The sequence below is a fragment of the Megachile rotundata genome, chromosome 4 (assembly GCF_050947335.1).
Source record: "Megachile rotundata isolate GNS110a chromosome 4, iyMegRotu1, whole genome shotgun sequence".
NCBI classification, from domain to species: domain Eukaryota; kingdom Metazoa; phylum Arthropoda; class Insecta; order Hymenoptera; family Megachilidae; genus Megachile; species Megachile rotundata.
The window spans coordinates 12,053,948-12,077,263 of NC_134986.1; the positions used below are offsets into that span (position 1 = coordinate 12,053,948).

At 36.1% G+C, this 23,316-nt stretch overlaps 1 protein-coding gene and 1 long non-coding RNA gene across 11 annotated transcripts in view; one reads left to right on the forward strand and one right to left on the reverse strand.

Annotated features, from left to right (window-relative positions):
* The window catches only part of Hr4 (nuclear hormone receptor 4), a 213,062-nt gene that overhangs the window by 33,966 nt on the left and 155,780 nt on the right, over positions 1–23,316 (reverse strand). The window lies entirely within an intron of this gene.
* LOC143264387 (uncharacterized) overlaps positions 2,098–23,316 on the forward strand; it is a 143,929-nt gene continuing 122,710 nt past the window's right edge. The window contains exon 1 of the long non-coding RNA XR_013038106.1: positions 2,098–2,152. This is a non-coding gene — a long non-coding RNA (uncharacterized LOC143264387). The remainder of the gene's footprint in view (positions 2,153–23,316) is intronic.

Here is a 23,316-nt window from a genome sequence, read left to right on the forward strand (position 1 = left end):
AATTGCTTCGGATTTCGTTTATACACGTTTATTATAAGTATTGCTATGTGTTCAATAACCTCGCGTTATATTGCAATTTTTCGTATGGTTACGTGATAGAGTGATGTGTGTTCTGTAGGTGCATGTTGAATGGCTACGAGTTTTATTGCTACACGTTTACCATAGGTATTGCTATAGATTCTATTGCCTCACGTTATATTGCCGTGGGTTAGATTACTACGCGTTTGATTACGGTACATTAATTTCCAGCAATTATATTGGTAAATTGGCAAATCGAAGAGCTTGAAAATTTAAAAAATGAAGAATTTTGAAATTTGAAAGTTTGACTTGTTCAAATTTAAAAATTTGCAAATTTTAATAATTCCTGCCCAGGGTGTCTAATAACCGTTTCAAAATAAATCCCAAAAATGTAAAAATCAGCTAGAAGAGAATACAAAGATGAGAACCCATCGGCAAGGAATAACGGCCTAACGAAAATTACAGTAATCCGAGAGTGTTAAGTGAAACGAAAAGAAAAGTGTGAACTAGCGGTACAGGTACCCTATCGAGATACGCCAATGAAAGTGCAGAGAACCTTCGAGAAAAGGAGGGCGCTTGTGCCGTTGCGAACGGCGCTTAATCGTTCTTCACAACCACGTGGGCGAGTGTGTGCACGGTAATCGCGTGCAACGCCAGATGGCGGCTACGTGCACCAACACAGGTACAAGGCGCATCCACGACCGAGCTGTCACACGCGCTTGCGCGGGCAAATACTCGCACACGGTCTCACACATGCAAGCTCGCACTCGAGTCGGCACTGAGCGGGTATATACGTGGTGCAGCGGGGTCCTTGCTCCCTGACGTATGTGGGTCAGCAGTCTCACACACGTTACTATTCTTGCGTAACCAATGCATGCATACAACCGAGAGCTGCCGCCACTGCGGCGTGCACATGCACACACCGAGACGGAAAGTGCAGCCAATGCACTAACCTACGGTCTCTTCTTGAGAGGCCGCCGGCGATCTTGCTCTATGTATACACACCTATACGTACATGTGTGTACACGTGTGTGCAATCGCGCTCGTGAGCGTTCTTCTGTGCCGGGCTCAAAGCCACGCAAGCCGCTATATCTCGGCCAAGCTTTTTCGAGGTTCAAGCTTTACCCTGATACTCTCCGTGGTATTTGCTTCATTAAACGCGACGCTGTCGCGAGAACGAAGAGGGTTCACAGGCTTTTCAGATATCACTTTTTCCCCTGCCATCGTCCCGTTGCACGTTCGCCTGGCTACGCGGTTTCTAATTCAGCGTCGCGACCGCTGCTCGATAATTGGAAAGTTGTGTAACGCGTTATTATCGCGTTTTAGGCGTGTTCTCGACGCTCATTCGGGATCTACGAGATTCACCGCTCAATTTGTTCAGCTGCTTTCGGATCTACGCTTTCGAAACGCTAGCAACTTTTGTTGCGGATTTGGTTAAGCTGATGCAACGGTGTTTCTTAGTTTTATCTTGCAAAAATCTCATGTTTAGTTACGTTCATTCTTCATATTTAGGAGCTTGGAGTATCTGTTGATAATATGGCGATATTGGTGTTTGATATATTGTGTTTGATTTGGGGATCGAGGGATTTGGAGAACTAGTAAAATTATTAAAATTATTAAAAATCATCTTCCGAGTATTCTTCAAACAAAATTTATTAAACAAATTAATTTTCTAAACCTCAGTATCCCCAAAAATAATTGAATCTGTCCTAACAAATTTAATAAATCCTAACACATAGTATCGATTGTATAACACTAAAAATCGATACTATAATAATAGAAGCAACACGAATGGCAACTCTAACATAATCACAAGATATTCGTAGAAAAATACTTTCCCGTGCACGAGCGTACACGAAAATTGTTCATGCCTGCAATGTTTAGTACCATCGAGTCCGGTGTTTATGTAACCAAACGAAAGGTTAGAGATTTTGTTTTACATAACGAAGAAAGTAAAAATGTTGCCTGATCGATCGGCGCTCCGGGCAATCGGCTACCACCTCTTTTCGCCTCATCAACCAATATTTGTTCACGTACCGTGCAATCGTATAATTATTTTCGTACATTTATTTTCAGATCATCGCCGCCATGATAATCATCGCGACAGGAAGCACGTTGCATAATTCATCGCTCGGTAAGCGAACCTGAAGCATTGATTATCAACTTCGATATTCGATTTAACATTCTCAAGTGAAATCAACAGATCATTCGTTATATCTTTCGTTGCATTTTTTCAATTTTTTGAAAGGGTATCATTTCTGAAGAGATAGTACATAATATCTTTTTAGGTTTATTTATATTCATTTTTTTTTTTTAAGAAATGGTTGTAATGTATTTTTAAAAAAAAATTGTTAAAATGTTTGTCATAATGTATGAAAGATGAAATTTAATTAAAAATAATTAAGAATTTTTCTGATAATTTTAGTTGTAGTAGAATGTTTATTTATAAAGAGAATTGCATAGTTTATTTTATAATAGCAACACATTGCAACGAAGGGTTGAAACATAGTTAATATTAGTTATTAACTATGTCACCAATTATGTATTTCGTTATGTTATTTTTAATCTTAAATTATTATGTACGTTGAAGTATACAAATTTTTATTGAATATCTTTTTTAATTACTACAAATTTTTATTGTATACCTAAATGTTTATCACATAATGTATGTCCAAGTATACTATAAAATTTTGTACAAAAAAATGTAAGTATAAATTCGAGCAAGTTCTTTACAGTAATGTAAGAATAGAAAATCTCGTAATTTCTGTGGGTGACATATTTTCGGTCAAGTTGGTACCATCATCGCGAATCTAGTGGCACAGAGCGTAATTTTATGTAGCACGGTAGATTTTACCGGTATAGGGGCCGACGATGGTGAAAGTGACTCTCCCACGCCATGACATCCTAGATCTACAACTCCCCACTCTACTGTCTGACTCTAACTGTCTGTTTCTCCTAGCCGGAGCCTCTCTTCCTTTTTCTGTCCTCGGTTAACTCCGGTTCAAGTACCCTGCCTCGCGATTGGTTCTTGCAACAAGGAAACGAATTCTTGACAATGGTAATGAGTCGCGGATAAAATAATGTTGACTCGAGCAACCAGGAAATAGCCGAGATTAATTAGCGATGGTCCGATATGCGCCATGCAAAATTCAAGTCGAGTCGATCGTATCTTCGGGCTGTGAAACTGGGATGTTGAACATATTTACTTTGTTGATTATTGGATGGGGAGGGGAATTTTGGAAGTTTGGGATTTGGGGATTTGGGGATTTGGGGATTTAGGGATTTGGTGATTTAGGGATTTGGGAATTTAGGGATTTGGGAATTTAGGGATTTGGGAATTTAGGGATTTGGGAATTTAGGAGTTGGAAATTTAGGATTTGGGAATTTAAGAGTTGGGAATTTAGGATTTGGGAATTTTAGAGTTGGGAATTTAGGAGTAAGGGATTTGAGGAGTTGGGAATTTGAGGAGTTGAGAATTTAGGAGTTGGGGATTTGAGGAGTTGAGAATTTGAGGAGTTGAGAATTTAGGAGTTGGGAATTTAGGAGTTGGGAATTTAGGAGTTGGGAATTTTGGAATTAGGAATTTAGGAGTTGGGAATTTACGTATTTTGGATAATAGAAATTTGGGAAAATAGGGAATTTAGGATTTGGGAACATAGGGATTTGAAAATTTAGGAATTTGGGAATGTGGAATTTGGAAACTTAGAAATTTGTAAATCTATTGATTCGAAAATTTTCTCCTTGACAATTTTAGAGTACAGTAATCCTAAAACTTGAAAATGCAAGAATTTCAGAAAAGTTCTTCTACGTTAAAACTTCATAATTGAGAACCTACTTCTATTTCAACATTTATGTATTTGTGAATTTAACAAAATAAAAATTTGAAAAAGAAAATAAGACTATAAAACATGAAGAAAGAAGTTAGTTGCCGTCTTGTTTCCTCATACTGTTATAATTGTATAAAAACAAGAAAATATTTCTTTTATAGTAGAAATTGAAGACGTGAAAAATTGAGCTAGCCTCCATTATCGCAGCTCGAGTAGTACCGTTATTTGAAAAAGCGATATGTCGCTTATCGGAGCGAGTCCTCGCGGATGTGCAACCTGGTTTTCAACCACCTTCGAAATCAGTCGACTTATCGGAAGGGACGATATATTTCGTGTAACGGTACACCACGTGGGAATACTAATTTGGGAATGAATCACTTCTCACGTTGCTGTCGTAAAAGACTCTTATCACTGTTATCGTCTTTAAGGAACATTTCCCGTTTCGTGATTGAATATTTTGCTAACAAGACTTGCAAGCTTCTGTATGTGTTTCTTGTAAGAAGACACTCGCTAATTTTAGAAATTTGGGGGTTTAGGGATTTGGGGATTTGGGGATTTGGGGATTTGGGGATTTGGGGATTTGGGGATTTGGGAATTTTTGGATTTGGGGATTTAGGGATTTTGGGATTTCAGGATTTGGAGATTTGGGGATTTGGGAAGTTGAGAATTTGGGGATTTGGGAATTTTAGAACTTGAGGATTTGGAAATTTTGGAACTTGTGAATTTGGGGATTTTTGGGTTTGGGAATTTTGGAATTTTGGAACTTGGGAATTTGGGGATTTTTGGGTTTGGGAATTTGGAAATTTTTTACTTCAGGGATTTGGGAATTTGAGGACTTCTGTACTTTGAGAATTTGGGGATTTTTGAATATTGGGAATTGTGTATTTGGTAAATTGAGAAGTTGGGGCTTGAAAATTTGGGATTTTGCAAATATGACATTTAAGAATTTAAAAGTTTCGAAATTTGGGAATTATGGAGATTTGATCATTAGGAGAATTTGTAGATGTGAGAAATTAAAAATTTGACAATTTGGAAATATGAGAAATTGACTAATTTAGAATTTGAAAATACCATAAGCTAGGGATGTGAGACTTAGGAAATATGACAAATCAAAAACTACAAAACCTAAAAATACACAATGCCAAATATAATACAGCGTATAAATACCATAATTCGCATACCAAAAATGAACTAAAAAATCAGAAAATTTCAGAAGTCACCACAAACATATCAGCCCTATTAAAAAATCCAAATAAAAATCCGACCACCAGTTAGCATCGTTCTGTTACGGGTAGAATCAGAGCGAAAGAAGGGTTGCGTTACCCACGCAGCTATCGAGAAATTTCACCGGCGGTTAGCAGCGATGTTATAAATATCCCCCTTCTCTCCGTGAACTTTTCTTACGCGTTTTTCGAGGGAGAAAGGAGAAGGAAGAGGGAAACAGAGGGACAGGAATGGTGTCTGTTGGATGGTCGTGAGTCGGGTAAGCAGTGAGAACGGCCAGTGAGAGTCAGAGCTCGGTACGTTGAACCTCTGCAGTGAAAGTTTCTATTATACCACTGGCCTTACCTTACTTTTCCTACGGCAAGCTGTGCCGTGTTGTGTCATAAGTCGACGAGCAGCGTGGAAACATCGAAATTCGCTTCGTCGATCCCTCTTATCGTTTATTTTCAGTATCGTCGCAATACCCACACCTAACATATGTACTAATACCGCTTTTCATTTGGACTTTATCTGTTTAGGACGTATTTATGATATTTAAACGTATTCCATTTCGAATTGAAATGGAGCACTTTTGAATCGTATGGATTTTATTCGATTATTGTGATTCGAATCGATTTTTCCCAAATTTGGGAAATTTGGAGAATTCGGGGAATTTAAGGAATTAGGAGAATTTAGGGAATTTAGAGAATTTGGAGAATTTGGTGAATTTGGTGAATTTGGTGAATTTGGTGAATTTGGTGAATTTAGAGAATTTAAGGAATTTAGAGAATTTGGTGAATTTGGGAAATTGGGGGAATTTAGAGAATTTTGAGAATTTAGAGAATTTAGAGAATTTTGAGAATTTAGGGAATTTAGAGAATTTGGTGAATTTGGAGAATATAGGGAATATAGGATATTTAGAGAACTTAGAAAATTTGGAGAATTTGGGGAATTTAGGGAAATTTAAGAAGTTGGGGAATTTGAGGATTTAGAATGTTAGGATTTGGGTATTTAGGTACTTGAAGAATTTGAAGAATTTGGGGACATTTGAAGTTGGGAAATTTAGAAATGAAGGAAGTGATGAATGAGAGGAATTTTAGTGAATTCGATGAGTTTTAGAAAATTTGGAAAATTTGAAGAAACTGTAGAATTTAGGGAACCTAAAAAATTTAGAAATTTGGGAATTTTTGGATCTAGGAGTCGGATAATTTAGGAATTTGAAAATTTGGAGATATGGAAATTTGAGGATTTGCAAAATTGAAAACATGGAAATTTGAAAATTATGAGACCGTCAAACGACTAATTGTGCACTATGTGATTCTGCAACATGAACCCACCAGTGTTTAGAATTTCCCCTAATTTCACCCTCGAAAAATACCAAAGCGTACCAACTCCTAAAATAATAAGTTAAAAATATACTACATTTGCAAATTGTAAATGCTTGCACTTTTCGCTCTCCATTGTCATACCACTCCCAAAGATTCCTCAGCAAAACCCATAAATCAAGCACAAGTCAGCAAAGATTTAAAACCCTACTCAATTCTCCAGAAATATATCCCAGTTTTTCCAAGGCTACTAATTGACATAATAACAGAAGTTGTACTTGGTCAAGCATTCCGCGATACGAATGCAGAGAATTTCGACGGATCAGCGCATAGCTGTTTCTGACGGTTGCAACACGCTTTGGCCGCGTGACGAAACAGCAGGAAGCCCGTAGAAACATTCTCGTTCGCGTTCTACGAAAAATCTCGCTAGCTCGATGTTGCTCGAGCAACGCTCGCGAACTTCGCTTCGTTACGACACACGGTGCAAACGAAGTTGCCGATAGAGCCTCGAAACTGTTGCAATCTGGAGCAAAAGTCCCGTCTTGTTGCGAAGCGACCAAGAAACCCCATGGTTTCAGATTTCTGTTTGCGCAATTCGCTATGATTCATAGTTAATAATCGGCTGGACAAACGATTATTTATATCTTCCGCGTTTAACCCTTAACTCGGGGTTTCAAACCATTGTAGACAATTTTACTTCAATTTTAAATGTATACATACTTTTTGATATTTTTGTATTTTTATTATTTTACAGCGAACTCTCTCAGGAATTTTTAGATAAAATTTTAGCTGTTTATATTGAAATGGAAATTGTTTTAAATTTTTCTGTGAAGACCTTTTGTCTATTTCTTCACATTTAACATTTTTTTGTTATATTCAAGTTTACTGAAATCAGCTGTGAACGTCTTTCAAAGATAATATAATTTGAAGGTTGAAACTTTCAAAGATTATTTATATAATTTTTTATAAGTTAAACTGAGCAACTTTTTTTATAAAAAATAGTTTAAGTGGCTGGTTAAGTGGCTTCTTAAACGTATTAAAATGTAAATGTACATATTACACATACAGGTACATTATACACATGTCATTCGCTTCATTTTAATCAAGTGATTAAGAATTAAATGAGTCATAAGCAAATTTTGTGTACAGACTTGATTTTACGCACAGATCAAAGATGGCTACGATTAAACGGCGGTTTCGGTTACATTTTAGTGGAGGTTTCCTCGCCGCGATTTCTAATCGATTCCTTGAAGTTGGAAAGGGAATAATAATTCTGGTTGTATTCCCACCGCCACACGCGGTCGCGTCGCTGAGTCGCAATTGTGATTTGCAATTAGCGAAGCGTGCAATTGTGAAATCGCGTCGCGCGGTGTTATTGACCTGGAGGACGCTGGCTAACTGACACCCGGTTGCACCACGGGAACCGTTTCTATGTAACTTCCTCGGAATTCGTGGTTATAGCGTTTGGAGAAAGAAACATTCATGGGGAATGGTTTAGGTTCGGTGACATTGTGTGTTATTTATGGTTGGAGGATTTGAGTATTTGCAGATTTGGAGGTTTGGAGGTTTGGAATAAGTGGGGTGTTGTGAATTGACAAGTAGGAAATTTGGGAATTTAGGGATTTGGGGATTTGGGGATTTAGAGATTTGGGAAGTTTGGGATTTTGAGGTTTGAGGGATTAGAGAGTTGGTGACTTGGGAATTGAGGTATTAGGTACTGAAAAGTTTGCAAATTTGGATGTGACAATTTAGGATTTGAGGTTTGAAGATTTAAGGATTTGGGATTTGAGAAATTTGGAAATTCGGGGATTAGAGGTTTGAGAATTAAGAATTGGAGGATTAGGAAAATTAGGGATTTGGGATTTGGAGGATTGGGTACTGGGAAGTTTGCAAATTTGGATGTGACAATTTTGGAACTGAGGATTGATGATCTGGGAGTTTGAGAATTAAGAGTTGGGAATTTGGTGAATTAGGAACTAGAAAATTTGGCAATTTGAATACGACAATTTAGGAATTAAGGATTGAAGCCTTAAGGATTTGCTTATTTTGGAATCTGAGAATTTATGAATTTGGTAACAGCAGAACTCGTAAATTTGCATATTTGGGAATTAAGAACCTGACAATTAAAAATTTATAAATTTAAAAATTTAGTCTTCTCAAAATTTCAAAATTTGAACAAACTGAAATTTGCAGAGTTGAATATATAAAAATTTGTAAACTAAAAAAATTAAAAACTTAATTCTTCCAAATTTAATATTTGCAAATTTGCAAATATGAAAGAAGTGGGACTTCGGAATCTAGAAATCTAGTAACACACAAACTTGAATTAGAAAGTAGAATTGCAAATTCGTGAATTTGAACTTGTATATCTCAGAATTTAATTGATTAAGTAGCCATTAAAAATTCGCAAATTTCTAGCCTAAAAATATCTAACTTTCTAATAGGAAGTTTGACACAGTCTAATATGAATTTAATCTCTCTAATCACCCACTTCGACATTCGTTTAATTTTCGCGACAAAATGTACACTTCAGCCAAAAGTTAAATATTCATCACTAGAAGCTTCTTACTGCGATCATTCTAGAACCCTGGCTTATTCGAACGCGCGTCTCTTAATACATTTCCTTGTGTTCTTCTACCTATTCCTAACTAGTCACTTCCTTCTCAATTGTCTCCACATTCGTTTATACTTCAGAAACCTTTCGACGAATATGGACATCATAAAACTCTCCACTTTATAGATACAATCATTTCAAAATTAGTGATCATCGAAATGATTTGGGTCTTAATCTATTTGTTAACTTATTCCAAAAAAATATATCAAGAGATTGGTCCTGACAGTGATGATCAGAATAAGCTAGGTCTCAATCTACTTACTAATATGTTTAAGAAAAAATAGTCAGATCAAACAATTTGTCTTTAGTGTTCAGAATCACCCAAGTCGCACTGTATTCACTCATTCCAACAAAATAGCTAAATCAAACGATCTGTTCTCGGTAATCATCAGAATTACCCAGGTCTCTATTTGCACCCATTCCAAAAAATATCCAGATCAATCAATTTATCCTCAGCGATCATCAAAATCACCCAGGCCTATTCGCACTCATCCCAAAAAATAGCCAAATCATTTGTCCTCAGATCGAATTAAAATGTTGCACCAACGTCGGATGCCAAACCGTATAAATATAGAACTCGTACCTATGTGACGACCTTGCAGAACACTCATCTTCGCGCACATGGTATGACACAGATGAAGAACAGATTATCCAAAATCGCCGTCACACCGTGATTGGCCGTAAATCGATCACCAATCGTTCGTCCATGCGACACCGGGTACAGGTTCGCGACATAGATCAGCTGGTCTATAATTAAACACACGTTGCTTCGTGCACCGATCGTTCTCGCGAATTGAATTCATTCTTCGAGGTTCACATCGACCAGGTCACTGTCAGATGCTGGTGAAAAATCACTACACGGTTCATCGCGAGACACTTTCGCGATATCACGAACGATAAACTTGTGAACAACTTGTGGATAGACTTGTAGATTTTAAACTTGTGGATAGACTTGTAGATGATAGACTTGTGGATAGACTTGTGTACAGACTTGTGGATAGTCTTGCGAACGACAGACTTGTGTCCGGAAGAGACCTGGGCACAGAGGAGCCGAAGTGAACGGCTCGCACGGCCTAAAGTTTTTGGGGCAGCCAGTGGTGCGGGCCACGCGATCCACCGAACTCGTGGATCCACGATGGGTGGTGGTGGCACCAGTGACCTCGATACCAACCGAGGCCCTCCAATCCCAACGCCCAATGCCAAAAACTCGACACGCGTACACAACGGAACTTTCACTCTCTCCGAGTTCCCTGTATCGGCTGGAGGAACACGGGGAACGGAAACCGAGGATGCGCTCGAGACCAATCAACCGATAATTTACGAACTCAACTTTTATTTAGGTACTGAATTTTTCAATTTACCTAGAAGACGGGAAATATTTCGCGAACTTGTAGAAAGTTCAGGTTCTCATTTTCGAATATGGAAAGAAATTTGATAATTTGGAAAGTTGGGATGTTGAATTTTGGGAAGTTGATGTAGAAAGTAGGGAATGAAGATTTTAGTACTTGTGAATTTAGGGATGGTTTTAGGAGTTTTATGATAAGGAGACTTGGTGATTTATAAATTTGTAGATGTAGAAATTTGAAAATTTGAAAATTTAATATATACACTTCTGGATCAATGTAGAAGATATCGACATCGATAGTTTCATTATAAGTTAAAAAGGAGACCTAATCCTCAACAGTGACCTAACTACCCTAAATTCTACGTCCAAAAACGTAACTGTGCATTCTCACAAGATTACCTTTAAGAATTTAGCAAGTCCTCTTACACTGAATTTGTATATGTGATCACCACAGTTCACACATGTGGACAATATATGCAAAGCAATGAAGTTTCTGTTTTCAGTCATTTATTGCTCGAGAAACATCATATGCTACCCCCTGTGAGTATCATACCCTATCTCGTGAGTATCATAAACATCCTAAACGCCAAGAATGTCTTCCTCGAATAAAAAAGCTAATGAAAATGGCGTTATACGAGCAATTGCGAAACGTATCGATGCGGAAGAGTCAGCGTAAATCGTCGATTAACCCCTGTGGTTACATAAGCGTGCTCTCGCGATTATGCACGAAATGTTGGGAAAAAAAGGAAAGAAGTCGAGTACCAAATAAGGAACGGAGAAGGCGACGTTACTCTCTCGCGTCACCTTTTCTTCTCGTTGCGATTTCACTTTCGATGATCGTCCGGGAGAGCATCTTCGGAGTGAAAGAGCGTCAATCGTTGTTTCGCCGGTAACCGATAAGAAAGTAATACGAAAGTCTGGCAGTGGATGAAAGTTGTCGATGCAACGTTCGCTCGATTTCGGAGTGGACCTGTTGTTTTGCTCGGCCGTGCCGTATATATTCGATGAAAGTAAAAGTACGAGGAGGACCTTGCGGCGAAACGTCGTCATCGTACATGACATCGAATCCTCCTTCTGCGTCTTCTTCCTCCCCTCTCTCCTCGCCGGGCTGCTCCACCTGGCCGGCTATATACCGGTTTTTTGGACGAAATGATACCATCTTACAGGAAGATCGGACCTGGTGAAAACCGCGTCCTCGATGGAACAGGGTTACATTACGTCACGCGTGTCACGCTATTGCGATTCGATTCTTGATCATCGTCGATCCATTTCACTTGGAGATGATCTTGGTTAAAGTTCAGGGAGCAGATGGTTTTAGTAGTGGATATGATATAGTTTTGGAGTATTTGGAAACTTTGAGGTATGGAAAGGGATGTTTAGGGAAGTCAAGTTTGAATTTGAGAAATTGGGAATTTAGGAATTTTGGAATTTGGGAATTGATGGTTTGGTAATTTTGGAATTTGGGGGTCTAAGGATTTTTGGATCAAGGGATTTTGGGATTTTTGGATTTGGGGATCTTGGAATTTTGGGATAGAGGGATTTGAGGACCTAGGGAATTTGGGATCTAGCAAATCTGGGGATTTGAGCAGTTTGGAATTTAGAGAATTTGGGAATTGAGGAATTTGGAAATTTGGGAATTGGGGATTTGATGATTTGATGATTTTGGGATTTGGGAATCTAGGGATTTTTGGATCTAGGAATTTTGGTATCTAGGGATTTGAGGACTTAGGGAATTTGGGATCTAGGGGATTTAGGAATTTGAACAGTTTGGAATTTAGAGAATTTGGGAATTGGGGAATTGGGGAATTGGGGAATTTGGAAATATAGAAAATAGGAAATTTAGGGATTTGAAGGCTGATTATTAGGTTTGAGCACACAGGAGTTAAACTGAAAACTTGAAAATTTAATTCATTAACAATTTGAAAACAAAAAATTAAAAGCCACAAAATTTGAAATCTTGAAAATTAAATTTGCCACCATAAAAGCTAGCAAATCCAAAATCTTGAAACCTGAAAAATTTGCAACCTTGAAAACGTAAAAACATGCAAATAATAAAGGATCAGGTCCTAATGTAGAGTTGCAACTCCCTCCCCGTTCTTGATCAATTTACTCCAAATTGATTATCTCGATCACGAATGAATGGTACCACTTTTCGGTTACGTAACAAAGCGAATGATGAACTTTTACATTTAAACAACGGTGTAGCAAGATTGTGCGTAGGAATGCCGGCTAGGTAAACCGGCTTACGGTCTCGACGAGCGTAAAGGAATTTAAATTTCCTACAATGTTGACTAGGCTTTACGCGAAGTGAACGGCGACCAAGATCGACGTGCACATATCGATATCGACAATACACCGAGCTTCTGTTTATCGGGAGAAACACGTCTCTCTTATAGATGAATACCCCTTCTCGACATCGTGTTTTCCTCTTTAGTGTTTAATCTTGTGATAAACCTTGCAGAAAATCGAGCCTGAGAGTTTCTGTAGCTCTGTTGGTTCTCTTCTAGCTCTGTTAGTTCTTCTTTTACTAATTCATTTTTTTAATACCCTGTATTATTAGAGATCAGTGAAAAAAAGATTCTCTGAAGAATTTATATACTTTGATAATATGTACAGTCATTTTGTATAAATAACATAAATAATTTTTGTGAAAATGATTTTTATTTTCATATGGATGAAAGGATTCCATACAAAGAAAGACAAAATTGGTAAAATGAAATTATGGTTATAAGTAATTATTAGTTCAGCAATTCACTGGTCCTTGAAAATTACTGGTCTTGAAACGAATACAATTTGAATCAATCTGAGTACAATGTGAGTCCCAACACTTCTACCCTTATTGCACAAAATGTCCCATCTTTCTACAGTAAAACCTTGAGTGATTTCCAACTACAAAGACAGCAAATTTAATCAGACAATAGAACAACCTATAAATCCAATAATTTTTTCCGAAAACCAGGTTACCTAAAAATCATTGAGAAACCTAACAAATTGTCCCGTCCTTCGCAATAAAATTCTACATACCACATCGCGCAGTCAGACATCCCAATCTGTTCTATGAAGCATCTTACACACCTAAATACAGTCACCCAGATACAATAGTCAGAATTTGAAACGTAGCCAAGAAATTCCATAATGAAAGCTTGCGCATTTTATCATGTGATACTGTTAAAAGTCACACACGGTGTATTAGTCATGTGTTACATTCTTTGCGAACAAATAATACAAGAATTAATGTGGCAAGTAAGACCACATTAATATGCTTTTTATGTCATACATCATGTGTTGCGTTAGACCTTCGGAACTCGAAGACAGTTTTATTTGTAGTTGGATAATTGCTGTTGGAAATGTAGTGAGATCTTCATCTGAAGCAATTTTAGCAAGGTTTAGATAAATTTTTAGGTTTTATTTATTATTTGGGTAGCTGGTAGTTTATGTCTCATATCAGTCATATTAGCAAATTTTAGTAAAAATATTATAAATTTTTAAGGTTTATTTATTAGGAGGTTGTTTGGTTTTTCATATCTCATATCAATCATCCTTAGCAAGTTTTAATGAAAACATTATAAATTTTTAGGTTTTATTTATTAGGAGGCTCATATTCATACCTCATATCAATAACATTGTAATTAATTTGTGTTTATGTTAGAGTCACAATGTTGGTCATTGGTGTTGGTCAATAATATTCGTGTTAGATCATACCGTTCATCAAATCATACTATTCATCAGAACATGTTTACAGACATTAGATGTCGATACAAAAATCAAAGAGACGTACCCTTACATATCTAACACAAATGTATTTCATCAGTTCCATCATTTATTAATCATCCACTCCATAATGAATGAATAACATTAACCTAACTAAAAAATAGTTAATGGTGATACATATGACAGTGTTTCAGTAAGAATCTCTAACGATTCTGAAATATTCTTCCTGTAGTTCCAGCAGTTCCTAAATAACTAGTAGCTCAGTGGATTCCATTCCTATATCACACTTGCAGTAGTAACCGAAAGCACCCCAAAAGCTTAGGTCCACTTAAGAAATACGTTATTCGGGAAAATCCTCTTGATCCAGAGAACAAAACACAGTTTCTCGTGTCGCGTGCCGTCCCACCACCTGTTACACTCGGTTCACCGGTTGCGTAACCGGTTCGACGATTCATCGTTCTACGAAAGTGTTCCACAAAAACAACGAAAAGGTCTCTGAGACATAGCGTTTCCATTTCTATATTGAAACCATTACGATTCTTGTCAAGTAGCACTCTGACGAGTTTCTTAAGCCTTAAGGAAATGTAGGTGGAGGGTAAGCCATTATTTATCGATTTTAACGTCTGGCAAGTTTTACTTTTGCAATTTTTCAAATTTTTTGATTTTCACATTTTTAACTTTTACATTTGGAAATTTACAAATTTTTATATTTGCAATATTTGAAATTTCTTAATATTCACATTTTGGATTTTTGTATCTGGAGATTTTCAAACTTTTATGTTTGCAATATTTAATTCCAATTTTTTTTAATTCCAATTTTTTAATTTCCACATTTTTGATTTTTATATCTGGAAATTTTCAAATCATATTTGCAGTACTTCCAATTTTTTAATATTCAAATTTTTTATTTCTATGTCTGGAATTTTTGAAATCTTCACATTTGCAATATTTCAAATTTTCAACTCCTAGTATTTTTACATTTTCAAATTTTCAACTTCTCGTACTTTTACATTTTCGAATGATTGTATCTAGAAATTTTTAAAATGTGGACTACCTCTAAAAGAGGAAGTGCAAGATTTTTATTAACCAAGGTCCATAGAAATATGACCAGGAAAGATAGAATCACCTTAGAAAGACTCCTAACAGGCCACTGCAAACTCACGCATGACTATTTGCTTAAAAAGACCGACCCTCCATCATGCAATCTATGTAATCAACCACTATCAACGAACCATCTCCTATTCGAATGCGAATCACTGGATATAAAGAAGAAAGTACAAGATAGAACCAGTCACAGCTTTAACGTCGCGAGAACACATTGCAACCCAAGTACCTGAAAGAGATAAGGTACAAATTTGAAGAAAGCATACAAATCTCTTCACACAAACTTTTACGTTGTTAAAAAAATGTCAAACTTTCAAATATTCAATTTTTCAAATTTAGAAATAATTTGCAAAATTCATAAAATTCTTTTCATATTTCTCAAATTTAATTTCTTACACTTTCAGTTTCCAAATTCACATATTTTCAAAATTTGTAAACTTTTGCAATTTTTCAAAATTTTCACATTTGTCCTATTACAAAAAATTTGCATGTTTATAAATTTTTCATTCGCAAATTTTCAAGTTCCTTAATTTTTATATTTTTGAATTTCCAGGTTCTCAAATTTCTTGCAAATTTGCAGGTTCTCAAGTTTCTACATTTTCAAATTTTCAGAACCCCAGATTTTCAAACCTAAACTTCTCAAATTTTTCCAATTCCGAAATTCAAAAATATAATTTCCTCTTCCTGAAGCTTCCGAATTTCTTTGAATGAAGTATACTTTAATCTCGTTAAACAATATCAATATCGACAGTTTCGAAGGTATAAAATAATATCCGATTTCTCAGCGATAGATTTTGAGATAATTTTTGCTCGATGGCGCTCGCGGATCTGTTCGTCCTTCGCGATCTTTCGCGAGGCACGTTGATCGGTCCGATGGTCACGGTTCAGAGACGGCGAAATCATTTTTCCGCAAGAGGGGCTCGCCAAGTTCAGATCTAGATCGTCGCATCGGCGCAGCTGCGACCCGATATCAATGGTCGAGGTAATTGCACGGGTTAAAGGCCAAAAGGCTACGAGATTCGATGGCGAGAAGCGACTTCTCTCGTTGTGTGTGCGCGCCTCTCTGTGTGTTCGTTCGCGCGTGTGTGCACACACACACACACACGTACGTCCAGTGCATGCCTGCCGGTGTGATTGACATCGGTAAGTATGCCATGGCCGACCGCTCACAACGTGCTGGTACGAACGACTGTAGCACTGCCCACACTGCCACGTACGAACACATCGATCGACACTCTAACACCGCCATCCGTCTGCCTAGAAAAACCAACCGAGAAAATCCTGATCGGCCAACGCGTTTCCGTCCGTTCAGCCATCTTCGTCACTTTTTTAACAGCGCTCTTTCGGAATCGTGTTAACGCTTTTACGAAAAAGTCGAGGTTTTTTTAATTGTGGGTATTTTGTCGAAGTGACATGGACATGGTGGTCATGGTGCAGATTAAATTAGACACAGAAAAAGAAAGATGAAATGGGAAGTACCCTTGTTCTTATATCATATGTGGTATATGTGGAGCTGCAAATTTGGTTAAATTATTTATGGGGAAGTAAACGGGGTTTTGTTGAATTCTTTATGTTGAGAGAATGATGCGCTGATAGATTAAGAGGTGAAATTGAAAGATTAAGTACCCAAGTTCATATGTGACCATGTGTCATATGTGACCAATACTGCAAATTCAGATAAATTATTAATAGGAAAGGAAAACGAATTCTTGTTGAATTTTTAGTGTTGAGATAATTATATACAGTAATAAATTAAGAGATGAAATTGAAAGATTAAGTACCCTTGTTCATATGTGACCATGTGTGTCATATGTGACCAATGCTGTAAATAAAAATATGTTATTAAAAGTACATTGTCAGAAAAATACAATACTTGTATTATACAAGACATGGTTTAAAGATATCTCAGAGAAGAATCACAGAGTATCAGAAAGTACAGTTGTTTAGTGTAAAAATATTATATGTTTTTTAGTAACAGATTTACACATTAAATATAATATTTACTTTACAGCAAATGAATACATTATAATTTTAAATATGCGACACAACGATAACTCATGTTCAATTAATGACACAAGTTGTAGACTATAAAATTTTAAATTTTCGTGCCACCAAAAAAATTTGGACACAGAATAAATATACACTTGATATAATTATGACTTTTATATAGCATAAAAGTTATTCCTGCGCAAAAACCAGTACAAAAAATCTGGCAAAAAATGGACACTAATATAAGCCATCGATCATGCAGTGACCTTGACAAGTCCTGTGAAGAACATATATAAACTAAATACAATTACTTATCGTTTTTACATGAATTCCTCCTATACAAAAAAATTGTAATAAAAAGTAATCAAAAGTCAATAGTTTGTGAGATAATTTAAAAACGCTTCCTTCTAAAATGTTAAACTACTTCACGTACCGATATTCATGAAACTGGCAGAGAATAAGATAATCAAATATACGAATTATTTGTTCATAATCATTTTTAAGTATAATACCCGTGAATAAGACATGTGGATATAGATTTAGAAGCATGTTTCTTGTTTTATTTCGTTCTCATTCAGAAACATTAAACGACGCTCATTAAAAGCCTGTCGTTAATCGACGAACGGGAGTCCGTGATCTTGATGGAATTTCCTTTGATCGAAGACGATTCGTCCCGCTTGATCGTCGTGTCTATCACGAGATGTCGGAACGACGAGCTATAACGAGTTAGAAGCTATAAGGCCAGCTAACGTCCATGAGAATCGACCTCAAGAGTTGTTGCTGCACTGTGTGTCATCGTGATCGTTCTGTGTACACAGCTTCTGTTAAACGTGACGACTAACTAACACTCTTTTGATACTTCTACTTCTACCCGAAAATAGGGGACAATTCTTAGCACTTCATTTCATTTATTCTTAACACTAGCATTTCATTTCATATTATGTAGAATACCCTCTTAAAAATAGGATGGGTTAGGTTAGGTTAGTACTCTTATAATACTTTTAGTTCTACACAAAAATTAGGGACAACAATTCTTTGTATTGTTTTATTTTATATTATGTAGTACTCTTTTAAAAATAGGGTAGGTTAGGTTAAGTTTGGCTAGGTTATAGTAGGTTTGGTTAGGTTAGGTTAATTTGTTATTATACAATTTTTAGAATATTCTCTTAAAAATATAAGAGAGGTAGTCTTTTCTGAGTCAGTAATTAAGTACATAACTTAACACGTATAAACTAGCTAAATATTTAGGTATACCTAACCTATATACGTATTACATACATAACTTAAAAACGTAAATACTAGCAACCTTATTTATTGACGATGTCACTCAAAAGTAATACAACATCATTTATACTAAATTCTCAAACTTAAGACCCCTAATTCTACTCATCTAATGCTAAGAAGATAAAAAGCTTCATATCAAAGCATGCCATGAATTATTCCACAAATATCTGCATTTGACCTTCATACAATTTGGTCTTCACATATACATATATCAGTACCTTCATTCCTATACCTTCACTACAGAAAAATAATTTTTCTTCCCATTTTTAAAATTCAGTTTTTGTAAATCATGCGAAGACATACGAAGACTATGAAGATCATATGAAGAATCATATGAAGATTTGATATGTAATGGTATATAATATGGAGTGAGTTATAGTAATCACAAAGAGAATTGTATATGTGACAAGACTAGTTGCAGAAAATGAAAATGAGAATAGTTAGGCGATATTAACTACTATTTCCCGAAACAGACGGTCTTGTTTACATAGGGTTCTGCCAACTCGCAGCGATTATGGCGCCGAGTGTCAGCGGGGAACGTGACCGAACCAACGATATTGTTCGCTTCTCCTGAAAGGAATAAGCTCGGCTAGAAAACAAAGTGGCCGAGAAACGTGCAATGGGAACAGAGTCTAAACTGCTATTTATATACCGTGTATACTCGGGTGCAACGTAGGCTTTCATCTCGGTATGGATAGAGACGTAAATGTGGATGTTTTCGAATTTTCAAAAAATTTGTGTTTTTATGTTTCTCTTGGATTTGTATATTTGCAAGTTTTTTAATTAGGAGAGATCCAAATTTCTGGGTTCCTGAAATCTTTGCATTTTGAATTTGTAATTTTTCATATTTTTAAGTTTCTAAATTCGCAAATATTAAATTTGGTAAATTTCCAAATTTCTACGCTTCTAACTCCCCAAATTATCAAATTTCTAAATTTCCAAATTTCTACGCTTTCAAATCCCTAAATTTCCAAATTTCTACGCTTCCAAATCCCTAAATTATCGAATTCCTAAATTTCCAAATTTCTACGCTTCCAAATCCCTAAATTACCAAATTTTTAAATTTCCAAATTCCAAAATTTTCAAATCTCTAAGTTTCCAAATTTCTACGCTTCCAAATCCCTAAATTATAAAATTCCTAAATTTCCAAATTTCTACGCTTCCAATTTCCTAAATTACCAAATTTCCAAATTTCCAAATTTCCAAATTCCAAAATTTCCAAATCTCTAGGTTTCCAAATTTCCACGCTTCCAATTCCCTAAATTACCAAATTTCCAAATTTCCAAATTCCAAAATTTCCAAATCTCTAGGTTTCCAAATTTCTACGCTTCCAAATCTCTAAATTATCAAATTCCTAAATTTCCAAATTTCTACGCTTCCAATTCCCTAAATTACCAAATTTCTAAATTTCCAAATTCCAAAATTCCCAATCTCTAAGTTTCCAAATTTCTACGCTTCCAAATCCCTAAATTTCCAAATTTCTACGCTTCCAAATCCCTAAATTTTCAAATTTCCACGCCTCCAATTTCCTAAATTACCAAATTTCTAAATTTCCAAATTTCTAAATTTCCAAATTCTCTAAATTCCCAAATTTCTAAATTTCCAAATCTCTTATATACAATTTCTCTACATTTCCAAATTTCCACGCCTCCAATTTCCTAAATTACCAAATTTCTAAATTTCCAAATCTCTAAATTTCCAAATTCTCTAAATTCCCAAATTTCTAAATTTCCAAATCTCTTATATACAATTTCCAAATTTCCAATTAATAAGAAGATACTAAAATCGAAATAAGAACCAAAAAATATTAAAGTAATAATAAAATAAGAAAATATTAAAGTAAGAAATCAACGTATGAATAACTGTGAAGCTAGACAGAAGTTAGTTGTTTAGTCGTATCAATAGACTAGAAAAATGATGGGAACAGCGTGTTCAATTGGTAGGCGATACGTGCGTAAGACAAATATGTTATAAACGCTCGAGCCACGATATCATATCGGGGACTGGAAGCGATTGCACTTTTCAGTCTCACGGATAAGAAAAGAAACCGCGATCGATGCTCGTCATTCTTGGAACCAGATCGAAACGTGCTGACCTAGACTTGTTATTTCAATCGAATTATTTTAAAACCGTTACTCGAATGACACATTATTCTAATCCGTCGGAAAATCTGGGCTACTTTGCATGGTTATGGCGATTCATTCTCTTGGGCTGTTTAGATAAATCGATGTTTATGTTTTATTTTATGCTTTGAGGAAAGTATGAAGTATAAGTGCTTACAGTGAAAAGATGGGTGGAGTAAAATATAGAAGTGTCTTTTAAGTTGTTTTAAGTGGTTTTAAGTAGTTTTAAGTAATGTAGTTTAGGTTGGTTTTAAGTAATGTAGTTTAGGTTGGTTTTAAGAAATGTAGTTTAGGTTGGTTTTAAATAATTTAGTTTAGGTTAGTTTTAAGTAATGTAGTTTTGGTTAGTTTCAGTAAGTAGTTTTAATAAGAGGTTAGGTTAGGTTAGAAAAGTGATCTTTCATTGTAATTTTGTGATACAAAATTACGATTTGTAAATTTTTCAAGCTTTCAAGTTTCCAAATTCCTAAATCTTTAAAAATCTATAAATTCCTAAATTACCAAAAGTTCAATTTTTCCAATCTATAAATCAGTGAAATCATAAGTGCAAATTACTCAATTTCTAAATTTTTACATCTGTAAATTCTCAAATTTATCAATTCCCAAATTTCAAATACCTCTTTGCAATTTCTAAAACTTCCAAAAGTCCAACTCATCAAGTTTCCAATACCCTAACCGACAAATCTCCAAATTCCCAAATTTACTGATCCGAGATTTACTCAATTTTTGAATTTCTAAATCTCTAAATTTTCAAATTCGAAAATTCCAGTCTCCAAATCAGTAAGTCGGTCAATCAATAAATTCTTGTCTCCAAATCCCAAAATTTCCCAAATTCCAATTTCCCCAAATTTCCAAATTTCTAGATCCAAAAATCCCTAGATCCACCAATTCCAAAATCACCAAATCCCCAATTCCCAAAATTCCAAATTCCCAAAATTCCTCAATTGTTAAATTACCAAACTTCTCAATTCCCAAATTTTCTAAATTCCAAACTCCTCAAATCCCTAAATTCCCTAGATCTCAAATTCTGTAAGTCCCTAAATCCCTAGATCCCAAAATCCCTAGATTTCCAAATTTCAAGGTCCCAAAATCGCCAAATCCCCAAATCCCAAAATCCCAAAATCCCAAAATCCCAAAATCCCTAAATCCCAAAATCCCAAAATCCCAAAATCCCAAAATCCCAAAATCCCTAAATCCCCAAATCCCCAAATGCCCAAATCCCCAAATCCCTAAATCCCTAAATCCTCAAATCCCCAAATCCCCAAATTCCCAAATCCCCAAATCCCCAAATCCCCAAATCCCCAAATCCCCAAATCCCCAAATCCCCAAATCCCCAAATCGCCAAGTCCCCATCTCCCCAAATCCCTCAATCCAAAAATTTCCAAATTCTCAAATCCCAAAATCCCCAAATTCCCAAATCCTCAAATCCCCAAATTCCCAAATTCCCAAATCCCCAAATCCCCAAATCTCCACCTCCCCAAATCCCCCAATCCTCAAATCCCAAAATCGTCAAACCCCCAAATCCCCAAATTCCCAAATCCCCAAATTCCCAAATTTCCAAATCCTCAAATCCCCATCTCCTCAAATCCCCATCTCCCCAAATCTCCACCTCCCCAAATCCCCCAATCCAAAAATTCCCAAATCCTCAAATCCCAAAATCGTCAAACCCCCAAATCCCCAACTCCCCAATTTTCTCAAAATCGTAAAAACTCACATCGCAACGCAATTACCACCAAAGAAAGACTATAATTGTTCTTCAGAGAATTACAACAGCAGTGTCGAATTCCGTAATTGCACAATGGAAAAATATATTCGCACGCAGATGGTAGGCTCCCGTCCATATACGCGATTCGCGATGCATGAAACAACGTTCTCGCTCGCACACCAGTAACGAGCAGTTCTTCGTTACCGAGCGAAAAAATGAACAGTCGATTTTGCAAGCGCGTTCCCATAGATCGTTAGATCGATTTCGATTCGTTGACGGGTCTGTTGCATCTAACGACGAAGGTGCAGTGTCATGCACCTCTCGAGAGCGTGTTTCTCTCTGTAAGAGGCCCGAATGGAGCTACGGGGATTCGAATACCGGTACTCGCTGACTGCACGTGTCAGGGTCAAATGACATCATTCAGACGCAAGGATCTTCGCGATGGTGTGCCGACGTTTCTGTCGTCGTAATTCATCCCGTCGATTGTTCGTGCTTCTGGTAACGTTCAGAGGAACAACGATGTTAAATCGATCGACAACTCTTGAACGATGATAAAAAATTACTTTAGAGTCACGTCTCTCTTGATTAGTCTACGATAACACTTTTTTGTAACATTTAGCTGCGGTGTTAATATATCAATTTATGTGAACGGTGTTGGGTTGTGTTTCATGTTTGATTCAGTAAATGTAGGATAGGAAGACTGTAAGTATAATCACTATAGGATAGTAAGATTGTAAGTATAATCACTGTAGTATAGTAAGATTTGTTCATTAAGGAAGTATAATTGTATGGAAGTTACTGTAATTAATATGGCGGCAAGATATTGTTATTAGTTACACGAGGGCAATATAGGCTTTGTTTGGGTAAGGACACATAGGTAAACTTGACTATTTTGAAAAATTGTAGAACTGCACATTTTTAGAAAATGTTTAGACTTATGTATTACCTTTTGAAAGCTAGGTAGTACTTCTAAATCTCAAATTTAGAATTCTCAAATTCCTGTAATTTCAAATCTCCAATTCTCAAATTTCCAATTCTAAAATCCCCAAATTTTTAATTCCCGAATTC